The following is a 6,000-nucleotide window of genomic DNA, read 5'->3' on the forward strand; positions in this document are numbered from 1 at the left end:
TTGTCTCTACTTTTGTTCTCTAATATTTTCATGTAACATAAGAAAACATAAACCTTATAAAAATTTATATTGTAGAGTAGTAATTAATGATATCAGATATTTTGTGGATCCTAGACTACCATAAAACCCCCAGTCCCCCACCAAGCCTGCAGCCACTAAAGCACGGACACGCTGATCAAACAAAATTTTGCGTGTCGGACACGTGTCCGACACGGACACGCTCCGACACGCTCGGACACGCGTCCGACACGGACACGCTCCGACACGCTCGGACACGCGTCCGACACGGACACGCTCCGACACGCTCGGACACGCTCCGACACGCTCGGACACGCGTCCGACACGGACACGCTCGGACACGCGTCCGACACGCTCGGACACGCGTCCGACACGTGGTCAACATTTGGGGACACGCGGTCAACTCTCCGACACGTTCCGACACGTTTTTTGGACACGCAGTCAACGCTAGGACACGCTCGGACACGTTTTTTTTTTTTTTTAAATCTTAATTTTATTTTGTTAACTAAATATAAAAGAAATAATTTATAAATTAATTTTTTTCTGTTATGAAATTTGACATGAAAAATTAACAAAGTACGAAAAATTATTTATATTTATATTTATGTTATGAAATTTAAATATTTGATTGGTTATATGACTTATTATGGACTCTTATATGTCTTAAATATAAATTATATTATATATATTAAAAATTTATTTAATATCAAAACGTGTCCCAACGTGTCCAAATATGACATTTTTTAGAATTAACGTGTCGGCGTGTCGTGTCGTGTCGTGTCTCGTGTCCCGTGTCCGTGTCCGTGCATCATAGCCTGCAGCCACGAAGCCTATCATGAGAAATAACTCATCTACACTTTAGAAGGAGCCATCAATCCCTGAGATTAAATTCTTGTGTGATATATTATTGGAAAATATTTTTTATTTTATTTTAAAGGATATATTTTTGTATCATTTTAAGTTAAATGATTATATTTTGGTATATGCCTATTAGTTTTTTATATTTTCTACTTCATAAAATTAGGAGAAGAGAGAAATAAAAAATATTATATTAGGAGATAGAATTCAAAGGGCTAATAAATATATGCAAAAATACTATTGTTTTACTTAAAATAATATAAAATTATGTCTTTTAAAATGATAAATATTTTTTATATGCCTATTTGCAAATAAATACAGTTTAGTTTATTAGTAATTATTGGTTCAAGTGATAAGAAAGAGAACAATCAAATGGCTCAAAAAATTTTAAAAAAAAAATCTTGAGAGAATTATTTTTAATGAGTCCCACAATACATATATATACAAATATATAATTTAGTGCCCCGGGGCATAAGCTCAGCGGAAAGGGTCGAAACCCTAAGGTTTTCGTCGCAGCAATGTACCAAAGTGCCCGGGTTCGATTCCTGTCCTGCGTGCACATCCTGCAATTTACATCCTCTCAGGATTCCCAAGGGCGTGGGCTTGAGGAACGGCAGTGATAGGCCGTAATCCAAAAAATATATATATATATATATATATATATATATATATATATGTGTGTGTGGGATAAGATCAACTTACATTGGTGTAAGAATAATAAATCTTACATCAAATTTTGACCGTTAATTTCCGTGTATCTAATGGTTGAAATTTATTGGAAATTAAAAATTAATTAATAAGTGAGACCTAATAAATCTTAACCGTTAGATGCAAAAAATCAATGGTTATATAATTTAGTTCATGATTCATGCAATGATATAGGCCGGTAATTTAATCTAAAGACAAACAATGAGACCTGTGGTGAGCAAGGTGAGGTCCCATTACCAAATCGTGGAGGGCACCCACAGAGGGCAGAAAGGGGTAACTGGAATAGACATGCATTGACTGGGCATTAAAGTTCAGCCTCAGAGTCATAGGCTATAACCGCCATACACAAAGTAAACAAGCAAAAACATAGCAGTGTAAGATTGGACCACCATTAGCATTATCAAATATAGTAAGATGGAGAGCTCGCGATCCGAGCAAGGATGGAATCACAAATAGAGAATGGATTAGAGGGACCAGTAGCCCCCACTTCCCAGTTCCCAGGGCAACAAATTCCCACGCTTCTTCCATCGTCTTTCTCACTTCAATTTTCTTTGTATCTCTATTCTTTATTACTTATTAGTTTTGGTTTTTCTGACTTTGTCTTGTTTATTTATTTATTCATCCATTAATGATCTTTTTATAAAAAAAACAATTACGGAGGAATTTTTTTTTTACCATGTATCTTACAAATATTCTATGTTGTATTGATTCGGACATGGGACACGAAATATTAATTTTAAAAAATATTAAATTTTAATATGTTAAGATATATTTTGATATTAAATAATATTTTTAATTTATGTAGTGTATATTATATTTAATATTTAATAATTTTAAAAAAATGAAGCCAAACTTATAATATCCATCAATTTTACAAAGAAACATAAAATATTCTAAATATTTATATTAAACTTGATAAAATGATAATCATAATCCAACAAATTTAATAGGTCAAACTAAAAACGCAAAGTAATCTTTGAATATTTTTCTAATCTTTGCCGTGCATGTTGGAACGTCCGACAGTATTCAAAAGTTTCAAATATGACACTTCAAGTTTTCTGAAGTGCAAGTGCATCATAACAAATATTAATATAAGACTATTATCTATCGCCACATTTAGAAAATCATCTAATGATTGCTATGTTATTATCATAAACATACAAAAGAAATAACGGAAGTGTGGTTTGATTTTTATTTAAAATTTTAATAAAAATTATAAGGAATAAAATTTTATCTAAATTTTGATTTAGGATTTTGTAAAGTGAAAAATCAAGCACACCATTTGCAGTGACACAATAAGGGATAAACCAAGTGGTTGGATCAAAATACATTTCCCTAAAAATAAATAAGGGAAATGAATTATTCACGTACTTTTATAATATGAAAAAAAGAAAATGATAGCTGGGAGAGAAAGCAAACTTAGGTGGGAGAGAAAATAAAAGAAAAATGAATGAAAAAAATGATAATATGTGAAGTATATGAACAAAAGAAAATATGCACAAGTATCATCACTCAATAAATAAATATGAATAACGAACGAATCCGGTTCATAGATGATTTTGACAGTACAAAACAAACATTCTCTGTATATTTAACAGCCGAGAAACTTCGGCCTGAAAGAGAAAGAAAATGTTCGTTGCACGTTGCTCTTGACTTAAATAACCTCACAGATTTACCAAAATAAAATAAAATAACCTCACAGTAGTATGAGATAATAAAATCAAAACATAAGGGTGTAAAAATCTAGGTGAGACTCATTATAATTTGGAAAATTTGAGGCAAATAAATTATCCTATGTTAGTGAAATAAAATAATAAGACGAACTTATAAATGATTGGAGAAAAAAATAAAGGTGCCATCACCTTTGTTATGTGTGTAGGAAGATGAATGATCTTATATAGAACGTGATAAATATAATCTTTATAATTTATAATTAAATGATAAATATTGTAAGCGATCTATGCATAATTATGTATAAATAATATTATTTTATGAGAATCATATCTAAACAAAGATTTTGGTTCATAAATGATTGAATTAAAAGTTTAATTCCTTTTATTTGCAATTTAATGTCAAGAGATTTTGTTTTTCAAAATAATTCTCACACATATAAATGTTTTTAAAATTATTCAGTGTAATTTTTGGTTATAATATTATTAATTTAATATTTAATAAATATTTTAAGATAAAAAAACAAATGAACATATATTAAATAATTAAACAAAATAATACATACTAAAAAGAATTGAGTATTTACAAAAACATTTACAGAACAATTTACAAAAAAAAAAAAACACACACACACACACAAAAATCACTTATTGCCCCTAAAAATAAAACACTTAAGAGCTCGTTTGTTTGCATTTTTTAAAAAAGTAATTTTTATCTCTTTTTTATTTTAGAAGTTCTTTTAATAAAAGTTAAAGCTATTTATATTTTTATAAAAATATTTAGATTTTAAAAAAAATATTTGACTTTTGATTTCTACTTTTTTTAGAAGTTAAAACTTTTAGTTTCAGAAAAAAGTAAATTTTTGACTTTTTTTGTGACTTCTGTTTTTTTTTTAAAGCAGATATCCAAACGAACTAAAAATGTAAAGTGTTTTTTTTTTAAAAAAGAGCAACTTCTGAAGAAAAAAAAACTCATCGAAAGATACTCTTATTTCGTTAATCAATTGACAATCTTACAATGACAGTGACTATTTTAAAAATAATGGTATTGTAAAAATTAATATTTTTAAGTGAATCTTTTCATTAATAAAAGAAAAAATATTGAGTTTACCAACAATATATATATATATAAGATTTTACAATAGTAATGCTGTATGAAAAATGATTGTGTCATGTTACTGAGATTCGTTTTTCGTGTCATAATTTTATTTTTTTTGCTTAAAAAAATGCAGGCTCCACAAAATATTATGTGTATAGAAAATTCTACTATATCATATTAAAGGACAAATGAAAATCCCGTATATATATAAGGGATTTGCATTCATCATTTAACATGACACAAAAAAGTTTTCTACATACACAACATTTTGTGGGGTCCACACTTTTTGAAGCAAAAAAATAAATTACGTCACGCAAAACGAATTCACATAACATTACACAATCACTTTTTCTACAACATAATTCTTATAAAACCTATATATAATGAGTTTTACAATAGTTATTTTGTAGGAAAAATGATTGTCTAATGTTATAGAGATTCGTTATGCCAGCCGTAATTTTTTTTTCTTTATTCTAAAAATGTGAGATTCACAAAATGTTGTGAGTGTAAGAATTTTTCTTGTGTCATGCAAAATGATAAATACAAACCCAATATATAATATTGCTGGATCCTAAAAGATTATAGGCCAGTGGAAATAGGTAGGAACGCATAGACCAATGGTTAAGGGTAGTAGCTAGTATGTAGTAATAAGTCCCTATGCATAGAGCATAGACAATTAGACACTGATTCTGGCTACTAGCCTACTACTGCTAGATCACGAGGATCACATAAAAAGGAGCATGGCTAGCTGATGCTGATGCCGACACTTGACAGAACGAAGGTCGGTGTTCGTACCAAAAGAATAAGACGCACACACGCATCACCCTTTTAACCCTCTGATTAAATCTGCAAAAATATCTTTGCCCCCATTCTCTTACGTACTTTCTGCTCCAACTTTTATATTTTATAATTTTTTTTATTTTTGTAATTATAAACAAAAGGAAAAGTTGTTGTGGGTCCATAGATTGTGAAACCAGTTTTTGGCTGATTACCAATACAAAATGGTCAAATATGGTCCTCCACTCGTGTTCCACACTCCACACCTTTCTAACTTTGTAACTAATACGTGCGAGATTGGCATAAGCAAAAGAATGCTCAATTCCACACAATTATTAGTTACTAACTCAATTCCTCATAGGTAAAAAGGGTTTGATTATTCACGGGTGTTGATCTTTGTCAACATTCTCAATCATTAATTTCCCTTTGCTTGCTTTCCCTTATCTCGAATCTAAATAAAACTAAAATGACAAATTTTGGGTGCGTTTACTGCATTCTACTTCTAGCATCGAACTGTAACAACCAAACAATAGAACTTTACTACGAGATTTGCAATGTTTTTTTCCGAAACAAAAGTTTATTTTATGCATTATAGTCAAACCCAAGATTTCCTACTTATACGGTGGTTAGATAAAGCAACGTGATGTATTAACCATTTCTTTGGAGTCAATTACCCTTACTTTTAAGCTTTACCCTGAACTACACCAATCACTATTACTTTTAATCCAAGTAAGAGGTTTCAATCACGCGTACTTTAAAGTTAAATTACACTTATGTTAAAACTGACATAATTTCATTTTTCATTTTTGACATTTGTGAAATATATTATTAAACAGCTCAATAGACAATTTTTTTTAAAAAAATTACTCT

Source organism: Gastrolobium bilobum, unplaced genomic scaffold, assembly GCF_033153095.1.
Source record: "Gastrolobium bilobum isolate Gb01-03AN ecotype WA unplaced genomic scaffold, APGP_CSIRO_Gbil_v1 utg3850, whole genome shotgun sequence".
Taxonomy (NCBI): domain Eukaryota; kingdom Viridiplantae; phylum Streptophyta; class Magnoliopsida; order Fabales; family Fabaceae; genus Gastrolobium; species Gastrolobium bilobum.